This window comes from Lissotriton helveticus, chromosome 1_2, assembly GCF_964261635.1.
Source record: "Lissotriton helveticus chromosome 1_2, aLisHel1.1, whole genome shotgun sequence".
Taxonomy (NCBI): Eukaryota; Metazoa; Chordata; class Amphibia; order Caudata; family Salamandridae; genus Lissotriton; species Lissotriton helveticus.
The window spans coordinates 420,022,651-420,035,667 of record NC_136058.1 but is presented as its reverse complement, the minus strand read 5'-3'; the positions used below and the strand labels follow the sequence as shown (position 1 = coordinate 420,035,667).

At 41.2% G+C, this 13,017-nt stretch overlaps 2 long non-coding RNA genes across 2 annotated transcripts in view; both read right to left on the bottom strand.

The window, feature by feature from the left end:
- The window catches only part of LOC144807318 (uncharacterized), a 473,908-nt gene that overhangs the window by 186,976 nt on the left and 273,915 nt on the right, over positions 1-13,017 (bottom strand). The gene's annotated exons all lie outside the window — the stretch shown is intronic.
- LOC144807990 (uncharacterized) lies at positions 214-7,152 on the bottom strand. Its single transcript, XR_013606554.1, has 3 exons — positions 6,856-7,152; positions 6,696-6,751; positions 214-924 (listed from the first exon to the last, which is right to left on the bottom strand). It is a non-coding gene; the product is annotated as an uncharacterized LOC144807990 (long non-coding RNA).

Sequence of the window (13,017 nt, the reverse complement as noted above, 5' to 3'; positions counted from 1 at the left end):
AGTGATAAGGTGTTAGTCTGACATTTAATGATTAAACTGAGAAGTACCTTTTTGCACTGACGTAATGGCAGTAACTGAGAACATTAGAACATGCACAGTACTATTGTGGCTCACCAGTCGCAGAACATCAGTTAATTATACCCTTTCTATGTTTGGTGTAAGGTGTAGTTCTGAAGACGAGGATTTATTTACATTAGCTATAGCGCAACGGTACTCATTTCATCCATTTTTATATTTAACAGTTTTACATATCACTCCTGCACAACAGAATGTTGAGGCGATTTACATAGAATTACAGAACAGTACACATTAAAAAGGAAACAATCTGAGATGGTCATGAAAACAATAAAGTTGTGAATTTTTAAGGTTTTCGCCAGAGTGAGCAGAGTGGGTCGAGGTGTTATATCCAGAGGCAGATAGTCTCAAACTTGTGTAACTGGTTAAAAACGGTTGTTGAACAAAGGTGATTTTCCAATCTTTTGGTTGTTAACGTGTCAGCTTCGGAGTCTTCTTGTAGCGTCTTTTTTTTGATGGTATCCAGAAGAAACCTTTTGTTGTAACTTTCTTTTATGCAGTGTGTGCTTCCTCTCTAGAATTACATGATGCTTTAGATGAACGTTATTCTGTCATGCTGAGGCAATTTGTCTTTCTGATAATATTTCAGATGAGGATGCTGAAGTGGTCTTTCTACATTATTTCTGGTGCTGTGTGCACAGATATGGCTTTGCTCTGGGTTAATGAAATGCAAAATTAGAGACTTCACTTACAGGTAGAGTACTTTCCTCGCCACACTTAGATTTTTGGAAATTATTTAAACGTAGAATGCTGGATGTCCTTCAGTTTTTCAAAATATTCCTTCTTATGGCACTGACATTTAGTGGCTTAGTGCTAAATCTTGCTTTCTTCGTCCGTAATTTCAATCACCTATAGTATTAAAATTAAATAGTTAATAGATGTACATTTCCCAAAATAATAATTCACAAGCCAAATCAATGAAGGATTTTTAAAATGTTGAGCTGTTTTTCAGACAGAGCAGAGTGTAGAATGGTAGCTTGAGAGTACTTGGATGTAGGAGTGAGGATTTGTAGAATTTTCAGCATTTTATTAAGCTCACAAAGGATACCCTATGGAGTTGTAACATAGAATCCCAAAGGCAGATATTAAAGTCATATGGACTGGCACCAAACTGATATTAAAATAATATACACTATTAATTAATTTGTAATGCAAATTTCTGGGCCGGGAAGGACTCCGCCACGGACAACAGGCATTCTCCCCTGCCCTGAGTTACTTGTATCTGGTATCCTGACTTTTGAGTTTTGGCCTCTGCCTCAAACAAATCTATTATGTGCTGCGAGGACTATGCCTAGACCTATCCCTCGACTATGGTCCAGAGTATGAATCAAGGGCAATAAAATGAAGGCGTACTTTCATGTGTTCATTTTATTCCACCTGATTATCAGTTGTTAGGTTTTCTGCACCTGGAATTACTGGGTGCAGAAAATCAGGACACAATTATTTTCCAGACAGAAAAATTAGACTGAAAAGACGCATGAGACTCTGGGGGTGCAGCAGAAGCAGCCAAGACTTATGCTGTTTTCTTTACTAACTGGGGGAAAACCACAATTCTTCCCTCTGTTGGTGTTCACAGTCGTTGTCGGCCTATGATTCGGCATTGAGTGCAGAGCGTATCGAGTAGAGCCGAGGGGCCGAGCCAAGGAGGAGTTAACGAGCAAGAGGAGCGGAGCCTGGGACGACTGCCCGGGTTTGTTTTGTGACCAGTTCCCGCTCCCGAAGGTTTCTCCCGCTTCACCCGCGTCCTGTTATACGGGCGCTTTAAGTTCGACAGATCTGTTTTGGGGGCAGGAACGGCAACTGCCGGCACCGCAGTGCTAAGGCACTGCTGGTGCTGCTTGTGCGGCGGACGCTGCAGGGGTCAAAGGAGCCTTGGCCTGCGGTGCTGCTGGTGCGGCGGCTGTGACGAGGGACATGATTTTCAAGGACCACAAAAAGAGGAGTATAAGGACCTATCATTCATAAATGGGCAACACCATAGCCCAGGTACTCAGGTACCTGGAAGTGGGAACGCTGGAGCAATTTGGGATTTATTCTTCAAAACCTCGCAATTAAATCTGGAAGCTTTAACATATCAGTCCAACAAAATGGAGGTCCAAATAGATCTCTTGAGGGCTATGGCATCCTCTGTTGCCGGAATTGAGCAGAAGATAACAACGCAAAATAATCTAATAGTAAGGGCACAATCTCAGCCAATATCTACGTATGCAGAGTGTAGTTGTGCCCCGCTAATTAACAAACTTGCTACCATTCCGGATATTTTAAAAACGATAATTGACAATGTAAAAGGGAATTTTCCTAATGTGGGAATTCAACCCATCAAGACCGACTGCCCCTCTAAAGATACAATAAAATGTAAAGACAATACTGTTGTTGTTAAAGAAAAAATAGATGATAAAACAAAAGATCAAGAAGTGATACACCTATGCTGGACACAATCAACATTGACAAACGCAGCTCCAGAAGTTCATCTATCAAAAAGACAGAGGAAAAAACAACAGAAAGCAAGAAATAAAGCTTCTAAAATTATAAAAAAATACAAATTCATCAGATATAGTGAGATTGAACACTGGAAACAACCATGACCAAATATCATATTGTGAAGGTGAGGGTAAACAAATGTTACCAACAAAACCCTTTTACCCTCTATTTAATAAGGATCTATCGGAGGTAAAAGCAGTTATGAAAAATAAATGCTTAAACAAGCAAGCTGATCGTATGGAAATGATAGAGAATGGGAAAATTCAGTCCTTAGAAATGCTGCAAGTGGAGGAAAGTAATAAACAGGTGGAAAATAAGCCATCACAATTGGAAACAAATAGAGCAAAGAGTGAGAGTATTAGAGAAGATGAAACGAATAGAGATTTGTTAAAAACCTGGAAGGATATTAAATTACCACAAGATCTGGGAACCAAAACGAAGCAGTTACATAAACATCGACAATCATGGTCTCAAACTGTTAGTAATCATAATGGAAGGTTAATTGAACATGCTCAAGGTGAAAATAGTCTGCAACAAATTAAATTAAATAACCCAGATAAAAAAGAAGGAGTGGAGCAGGTAATTTTTACGCCAGAATATCAATCTAGGGGTAATAATGATATCTTGACTCGTGGGAACATATTAAAATTGTGTAATGCAGTACCCTCATTAAAGAAAATTAAATGTACCTGCATAGAATCAATTGAATTAGACACATCAAGAATAATAATCGCGAATCAACATTAGTAATTTGGACATCTTCTACTGCCGCCAGCCGTATTATGCAAGAACATAATCTCTTTCAGAACTGGGGATTAAAAATAACTCCCCTGCAATCTTCCTATCCTAGCCCTTTTATTTCAACAAAATTACAAAATCATAACTAAATGAGAACCGAGAATAATAAGAAATACTCCATATTAAAAAACCCTATAGGTATGACCAACAGGCATCTTTTGAAATAATTAGAGGGAAAAAATAGGAGAATTATTATTTGACACTGTCAAATTAGGTTGGCTAACAGCAGCCCTCCATAATGTCAGGCAGGATTGACATCTACAATCTGAAGTTTCTTTAAGGGGGCCAACAATTATGAATGAAAGGGTCCGATTATGTTCGTGGAATATAAATGGCGTTCAAGCAAAGATTCAGAATAACCAATTAGCTACTTTGTGCTGTTTTCAAATCATTTGTTTACAAGACACTTGGGCTTTAGTTCCTTTTAGATTGGAAGGGTATAGGTTTATTACTCATTAGCTAAGAGAACAAGTAACTATGGCAGACCTTGTGGGGGTTTGGCTATTTTCTATATCAACTGAGCTAAAAATGGTAAGTGAAATGGACGTCCCAAGTCAAAAGGATGATCTAATTGTCAAAATACGATACAAGGAGCAAAATATAATTAAATCTCGTGTAGTAATCAACGTATATAATCACGAAGAACAATGGCGACCAATTTGATAATTATGATAACGCAGCAAATGGACAATGACACCCAAACTGAGATTATTATTACCGGGAAATATAACATGAACATGCTATGGTCTTACGATAGAGATGTTGAAACACAATGGCAAAATTACTTATGGTCAATTCCAAGATTATCATCAACAATGGGTATGAGGGAACAAAAGAATGAAAAAATCGGCAAGACTCTTGTAAAAGAATTATACATCATAGGTCTAAGGGTGCTAAATGAGCAATTTCCCCAAGATTCGCCATCAGCATGGACTTTTCAAGAAGGGTATCATAGGTCTAGAATAGATTATACCATAGCATTGTTGCATCTATTTCATACATTTCTGTCTTATCAGATAGTGGGAATAGATATAAGCGACCACGATCAACAAATAATGGAGTTAAACCTAAATGGCCTAAGATTTGAAAACTATATTACACTTCCGGGAGAAATAACGACAGTAAATTATAAGAAACTTTATTGGTCAGATAACACCAAAGATTCTATTACAAACACTGCGCAGGCAATTGTTGATTTTCACTTTGAAGGAGATTATTCGAATGCTGTCGAAAAATGGTCTTTCTTCACACAGCAATTAATTACCAGTCAATCTCAATAATATGCTAATAAAGGTTAGTGGAGGAAAAAAACAGCATGTTCATTGGTGAAAATTTAGTTTGAAAGCCATCAATTAAAAATAATACGTAACAGAATCCTGAGATTGGTAAAAAAGTTCCCAGTTTATTTAATTTACAGAGTAAAACTTAAAAAGATAAATACAGTAGTAAGGAAAATGGTCTGGAAGGACAAAATGCAAGAAAAGCAATTGTTGTGGGCAAAAGCTCTATATGCTTGCAAAAGGAGTAATCCAAGAGCCTTCTGGATTCTAGTAAACAAACTGAGTAGATCTAGTTGGAAATCTACTTCATCAACAGTAACTGAATCTGAATGGGTATCATTCATAGATATGCATTTGAATCCTACTCCTAAAATGGCTGTGAATTCTACTGATTGGGCTATGAATTGGAGGAGAAAAGAAAGATAACTCAAAACCAAGTATGTATATTAACAAAGAATCAGAGATCCAATGGTGCCCCAGGCCCAAGTGGGATTCCCGCTGTGTTGTATAAGGAGAAAGCATCATATTAGTCGAGCTATCGAACAGCAGTATTTAATTATGCTCTCCAATCAAGAACAGTCCCCCGAGGCATGGAAGGGATCTATAATTTCTCCTATATATAAAAGTGGGGATTGGTCCCTCCCATCCAATTACAGATTAATTACGCTCCAAGATACTGAAGCTAAATTAGTTGCATCGGTTCTACTTAAGGAGTTAATTGATTGGGCTAATGAAAACCATTTAATTCCACCGAACCAATCGGGTTTGTACACGGTCAAGGTACAACAACAAATGTGTTAACAATGGGAATTTTAATGGAAAAATATCAAACAAAAAAATAGCCATTATATTTATGTTTTGTTGATTATAAAGCTGCCTTTGACTGTGTAAATAGGCAGATTTTATGGAGGAAACAGGATTGTTATGGCATTAGCTTCAGCCTTGTAAATGCAATACAATTGTTATATACCAATACTTGGACAAGAGTCCGGCTTGGGAATGGCTCAAAACTTTCGAGGAAAATTTAAAAAACTTTAGGCTTAAAGCAAGGGTGTGTTTTAGCTCCATATTTATTTAATCTAGTTTTATCAGACTTTACCCTTGCAATAAACAATAAGTTAGCAGACTCACCAAAGCTGGCTGAGAAACAAATATCAAACTTATTATACGCTGTTGATGTCGTCCTGCTAAGCCAAACAAGGGTAGGACTGCAGCAATTAATAAACAAAACATCAATGTATTCAATTGAGAACAAAATGACAATAAACGAAACAAAAGTAATGGAAGTCAGTACCAAGAAACGGAAGGGCAGTCAATTCAAGTGGTACCACCAAAAGAGGTAGCTAGATAAAAAGTTAAATGTATTAAATATCTTGGGATACTGTTTGACGAGAAAGGATCTTTCTCATACCATAAAATGGAGATGAAGAAAAGAGCCAAAAGTCTACAAGGGGCTTTTCGCCAACTTTATAGCTCCTTGGGAGGCCCAACTTATACCCCATTAATAAAAGTAATAAAAGTGAAATTGCTCCTGAGCCTTATATGGAAGTGAAATACTCAGTGTTTTGGATTCTGCATTATTAAATAATGCTATTACAAATACATTTAAACATCTGTTTCGGCTTCCACTTAATGTATCACCTGCTCAGATAAGGCTAGAATTTGGCTTTTGTAATCAACAATATGCAAGAATGGGTCAGTATGTTAAGACCTGGAGACAAATCAAAACTAATATCAATACCCCAATGTGCATATTTTTGTGGAAAGAAATGCAACAAAATGAAAAAATTGTCCTTCTGTACATATCTGAAAAAAGCTCTTGAAGAATTGTCAATTGCTGAGATCTGGGAAATGTCTTTAACAGTACATAGTTTAAGAAAATAAATAACAAATCAGTTAAATATTTGTCACTTTTAAAAGATAAAGAACTGTTTATTAAGAGATCCCACGCATGCATGTTGGTCCAGGAATGTACAAGTCTTAAGATCCAACTATATTTATAAATACCATGGTCTCTACAAACCAAAAACACCTTTATGAAAGCACAATTCGGCAACTTACCTGGCTTAGTGCCCTGGCTGAGACCATCTAAGCCGACTATGTGCAGAGTATGCAACCTATGGGACGAAAGTATTTTGCATTTTGTTTGTATATGTGCAGTAATGATGACAGAAAGAAAACGATATTTGAAAAACTGCTTCATTGACAGAGGTGTTCGTACCTGCAGACATGCCATGGTAGTTTGTTTTAGACCAACGGTTATTAAGATGAACGCCAATTTTACAACATTTTTAATACTTGTTAAAAAGAAGTTGGATACTTGTGAGGTGCCCACAGGAAATCTGGAAGTCTAAGATAATTAAGGACAACATTTAGGACAATTTTTATGATATCACACATACATTACAGAAATATTAATTGACACTATTTATATTAAGTCCTGGAAAGATGACGGTCTGATGTAATGTCTATAAATTGTGTTTATGTTAATCAAACTAATTTGGATTTTTTGAAATGTTAAAATTATTGGTCTGTATTTTAAAGTGGTGTGTTTTCTTTAAGAATGTAGTAATTGTAAGATTTTTGTTAATCATGTAAATACAATTTACCTTACTCCCTCTGTTAGAAAATGCTTTCCCCTTCCCTCCCCTGCTTCACCTATCTCCCCCCAACCAACCACATGCATATATCTACCACCTGCTTAAAATAAGTGGCAAATAAAAGCAGAAAAACAGTATGAAATAGTGAATGGCATGTGGTTTGACAGGCAGAAGAACCTATTCCTCGTGGCAACTCTTCAGTCCATTGCGTCAAACTTGTAACTAGACGTTACTGGGGTAAATCTACCACAAAGTTAAAAAAAAAACAATTACATGAGACTTTTCAGCCACTCCAGTACTGTGCAACTTCTAACAAGGGGCTATGAGAGGTCTAGGACGGGTCCTGTGACCTGGAGGGTCACACCAAGTGTGCCCTTATTTAAGGCAGAGGACTGTCATGGGTTTAACAGCTAGAGCGGTGGTGGCAATGCACCCTGTTGTAAGGATCAATAGCCTGATGAGATCTTTGCATTATGGTCATTGGAGTGGCGTCCTACTGACACACCCATGTAATGCTCCATTTCTATGCCTGTGCCCAGACTTTGCGCCAACATCAAGTGCATGTTTAGGGTGTTGGTGTGCGTAGGATAAATGCAATGTGAGAGTGCGACAGAGTAAACCGCTAGTCTGAAGGACACCCCCACCCCCAAGACGCTCACAACAGTTCAAGGCAGAATCTAATACTCTACGACAACGTGATTGTTGAGGCCCAGTTGGACGATTGTGTGCTGCCAACCGGCCCGTTCAAGATTGCATTTGCCAAATTCCTAACACAACTGGGTCTGAATCTATTGGCTTACTGGAAAGCCTGTGTTGGGCTTTTAGCGGCTGAATTCCTGACTACTCTGTGTCAGAGGCCCATGAGGGACTACAACTACCCCAGTGTTGAACACCCTGTCTGAGCCGGCCACAGTGTGGGCTCAATTGCTGACAGTCAGGCCTCCAGAGGGGCTGCACTTACCGACAGGCCAGGTGTGACTGCTACTTTGGGACTGCTGATCTTCAGGCAACTGGAAAGAAAAGACAGAGTGGGTGCCCTACTGAATGCAGCCCTACATCCAGGACAAAAGTGCTCCACAAAAGCCTGCTGGTGGGTCACTGCTCTCTCGAGTGTTCGGGCGTGCCATTCAAGTGCCGGGAAACAGGAAAGAGACCCAAGCAAGACTGACTCATCCTGTGGAAGGGTAAGATGTTTACGACAGAGCATATATGCATTGGGGTGACTGGAGTGACAGAACTGCACCTATACTATATTCATGATACTCCTAAATGCCCATAGAGGGGAAGAGGGGATCAGAACCGGACGCACCTGCCTGCAGCACATGGTAGTCTGGCATGCCTGCACTATCTTTCCACCCAGACTGTCCATAAAGTTGATTTTAGTGCCCCTACACACATAGCAGGGGGAATCTCAGACCATTCGCTGGTGGAGATGCAACTCGATGGTCCGGTTGTGGACTTCATGCTACCCCCAAGGGTTGATCTGTGATATTTATAAGACAAGATGTTCAAAGCTCGTATGAGAGATGGAGCAGACTTCTATTTTATGGAGACCGGGCGGCCTGTTGAATCAGCTTGCATGCTATATGATGAATTCAAGGCAGTGATTCGAGGCCAGACACAAGCCTTGATTGGGGGAATGCCGAAGGAACGTAAATTGAAATGCGAGGCTCAGGACAGGGAAGGTGCTTTCCTGGAGGCACGCTGGGCAAGTGGGGAATGAGATTCTTTCCCATTACACCATCAACTGAAGCAGCACACAATAAGAGCACTAATGTGGAGTGGAGAAGTGTGGCTCAGTGGTTAGAGGCGGCAGACCCGGAATCTGAGATCGACCGTGGACCAGGGTTCGATTCCCCGCCTCGGCGGGTCTAGGGCTCATAAATTCCACGGTCTCGACAATTCTCGCTCCGGTGCCTACTCGACTCACGGGGTCACACTCTGCGACTCTGGGCAATAGCTTGCTTAATCTCCACATCGGCCCCTCGCGGCGGGATGCCTGGCTTTCACCTTGTGGATACCCTGCCGGGGTTTCTCACAGGGGAATACCAGGACGGGTTCCCTAAGCAAGCGCGGAGATGCCCCAGGGTAAGTCCAGCGCTATATAAGTTTCATACATTACATTTACACATTAATGGAAAATAGCGGGCACTCATGCGCTGGCTACCCAGCATTGTCTCTATGATGTTGGTGATAAAGCCAATGAGTTGCTTACATGGTTAGAGAGACAAGACAAAGGACGGAACTGGATCCACAAGGGGACGGAAATACTGGGAGAGACTTCCTGAAAGACCTGACCCTGCCAATGCTAACAAATAAGGACCGAGACGCACTTTACGGACCCAAAATGTCAATGATGTGTGCCACGTCGACTCTTCATTTTTGTCTACACAAAGACACACAGCTGCAGTGGCAGTATGTGCTTGGCGAGGCGTCCCTTAGGGTGTCATAATTTGGGCTGCAGCTTTTAGAGACCCTCTTTAACAACAAGGACCTTGGTCCCAGAGGTATCTTTTACAAGGGACTTATAAGTGAGCTAATGGGGTGACAATCGTGGAAACAACAGGTACACTTTAGGGAAGGAGATCTGGCTCAGGGGACCTGGTTGGCAGGGACCCTGTGCACTTCCAGTAAATACTATATCATTTTCCAGGTAAAAAGTGAAGGCTAACCATGTCCAAAACAGGCCCTTTCCTACATTGAGACATTTTTCCTAGGACAGCGAAAACTCTACAACAGGCCTTCCTCACAGTCCTTATACTGTGACTGCCACTATTGAACATTAATCTTGAATTGTTAAAGCAGGGCCAGGATCTGGACAGGAGCCAATGAACAGGAGGGCAACTCACCAGATAATAGAAGTCTTCTGTCTCCACACTCACTCAGAGAGAACAATGCCATCCCATGTATTGCATGAGAAAGAGGCAACAACCCTCAGTGAAACACTCACCTCTCAGATGGGATTCGTTAATAAGAATAAAATGAACATAACGCGTCCCTGGGGCCCCACTGATACACCGTTCCTACCAGTACCATAAATGCTTGGGGTCCCGCAGGTAAACCTAACAGTGCTACAAAGGCTTAGGGGCCCTACAGGTAAACCTTTCCTAACCCATTGCTGCAAATGCTATGTGCTCACTGCAGCAGGACTGGGCGTTCTAGGGGCGCAATTAAGTTGCTTGGCATTTATCTACCCGTAGCTAAGCCACGTGATAAAGGCAGTAGATCAGGATGATTCTCCTCGAGCATAAGTAGCTCTCACTATTGAAAAGGCGAAGACCATGGTATAACACAAACGCAGACTTGCGGTTAGGCTCTACCAGGACATGCAGAAAACTATTAATTTATGTATCTGTAGGATTAGATTGCATTGCAAGTTAATTCTTATGTCACTATTTTCCGCACACAACATACAACATAGATTCCTCACATGCATACCCTGATGAAGGGAGAACCCCCAAAATGAATTGGGCAGACTGAATTTGAATTTACTTGCGGAACAGTGGATTTTGAAAGTGATTCTATGAGAATAAATATGCTTAAACTGGAATACAGGTGGATTTGCTTCTGAGGGAAGGAGACATTGATGCACTTTTACGGGTACAAGCTGTGGAGCAGGAGACACAGACCAGATCTAATCTGGAGCTATATAAACAAATGTAGCCAAATACATCTACTTTATGGCACGCGATGAGTGGATTTCATAAATACGACAATAATTAATGAAAAATACACGGCATGCATAGACAAGGTTTGCTATGTAACATCTGGACTCCTGTAAACCTAAACAAACACCAATAATCAGACACTAGGGACATCACCTGAAGCTCCTAGGATTTTCCTTTTGTTTGGTATCTTGTTTTTGGGAGGTGGGTTTTTAGGATAAGCTATTTATGGGTGTGTCTGGGGGTGGGGTGGGGTGTGTCAGGTAGCCCCTGTGGTAGACGATGGGATAGAGGATAAGGAGTGCCATGCCATCCCTTCATATATTTCTCCCCTCCTATATTCACAGTCCCCTTTAACCAGTTGTCCGATTTGCTGTCATCAAGAAGTTCAGAGAGTGGAATCGGCAGGCGGCCCCTTTAAGCCGGAGCTGAGGACGGACATCAGGGGATACACACTTGAAGAAGGCGGGGGCGGAGAGCGCGTCAGGTTGGTCAGTAGTTGGTCCAGCTACACACGGTATGGGAACGCGAGGCGGAGAAACCAGCGGGGGAAGACCGGAAAGACAGAGAAGAACTGACAGCCTTCCGAGAGAGAGAACCGGAGCCCAGGGGAGGTCACAGCTTGTCGGTGAGCAGAACACCCGAACCTGGCGGAGGAGGGAAAGCCGAAGCAGATTACCAGACCTCACTGAAGGACGCGGAGTCACCACGCCATGGCCCCGGAGGGACGTGGCTCTTCCAGGTGCGTGGGCGTCTACGGGGTTTTTGGAAAGGGGCTGAGTAAGAGAGGGACAGGAGGGGAGGCTGAGGGGTGAAAGGGACCCAGGGAAAAGGAAATAAGTGAGACGGAAACAAAGACAAGAGCAGAAATCATCGGCTACTCTTTTTCTTTTGGTTGCTCCAACCTCTACACCCTCCCTTCACATTTATTCATAGCTATTATTTATCCCTCGCGTCCTCCCTTGACTAAACCATAAAGCAAAAACACTTACCAGAGTCTTTTCCTTCTGTCCGAGGGACGACGGCGGCCGAGGCACACCTAAGGGACTGAAGAGGAAGACCCTGTGGGAAAGAAGAATATAACAAGAGACAATCAATCATTGTGATTTCCTGTAATACTAATAAAAAGTGCATACCAAGAAACTATTCAATGCAGTGTGCTCCCTCTTGACCGACTCTTCTACAACGGGGAGCTACATACTTTCCCTACAGGGAATGGGAGACAGACACACAGACACACACACAGACACACACACACGGGAAAGCATAGTAGGAAAACGCTATATACCGTTTTTACATTGTTTTAGAAAGATGGTGTAACTATTTATTCTGTTCAATGTGCTTATTTTGCTAATTACTTTTATCTGCTTCTATTATCATTGCAGTTCGGACTGGACTGTTCCCATGAGGCACAGGGTCAAGACTGATTTGCATATGGCCAGGTCTAAACTGGGGTAGCATGGTGAGCAAAATAATGATGGATTTAACCCAGATCTCTTGACTGGGGGTGAATGTTTTGATTTGTTCTGCATTCCGTCCATCAATTGTGTGTCTTTTGCTCTATTATCATTGCAGCACATAAATTCTATATAAGAATTACGATAGTTCAATTAATAATGAAAATGCTAATGTTGTTATTTTAATTTGATATTGCACACAAATTACCCCTAAGCAGAAACTACTTTAAGGAGAAATTTAGGATTGGTACGTAGTACCACTCTATCTTTGTGAAGTTGAAAGAAAGGCTCTTGTATAGGTAATGCCTGAAGTTCATGAACTCTATGGACATTTGTGCATTGGTTCAAAAGGGGGGCCCATTAGCCTTGTAAGTACTGTTTAAGTTCCACTCTGGAGCAGGGGGAATACTTGGCGGTATAACCCTATTTAATCCTTCCATAAAGGCTTTAATCACTGGTACTCTGAAGAGAGATAGGTGTTGTCTATTTTGCAAGTATGCAACAAATGGATGTGTAAGTTAATCCACATTACTGTAAATACAACAGTTAACAAATGATGTTCTGCACAAACGCATCAAGATGATTGATATTGTTTTACAATAGGCAACAAAAAGTTTCCATCTGCTGCATAACATGCTCTAGTAGTAGGCTTTCTAGCTTC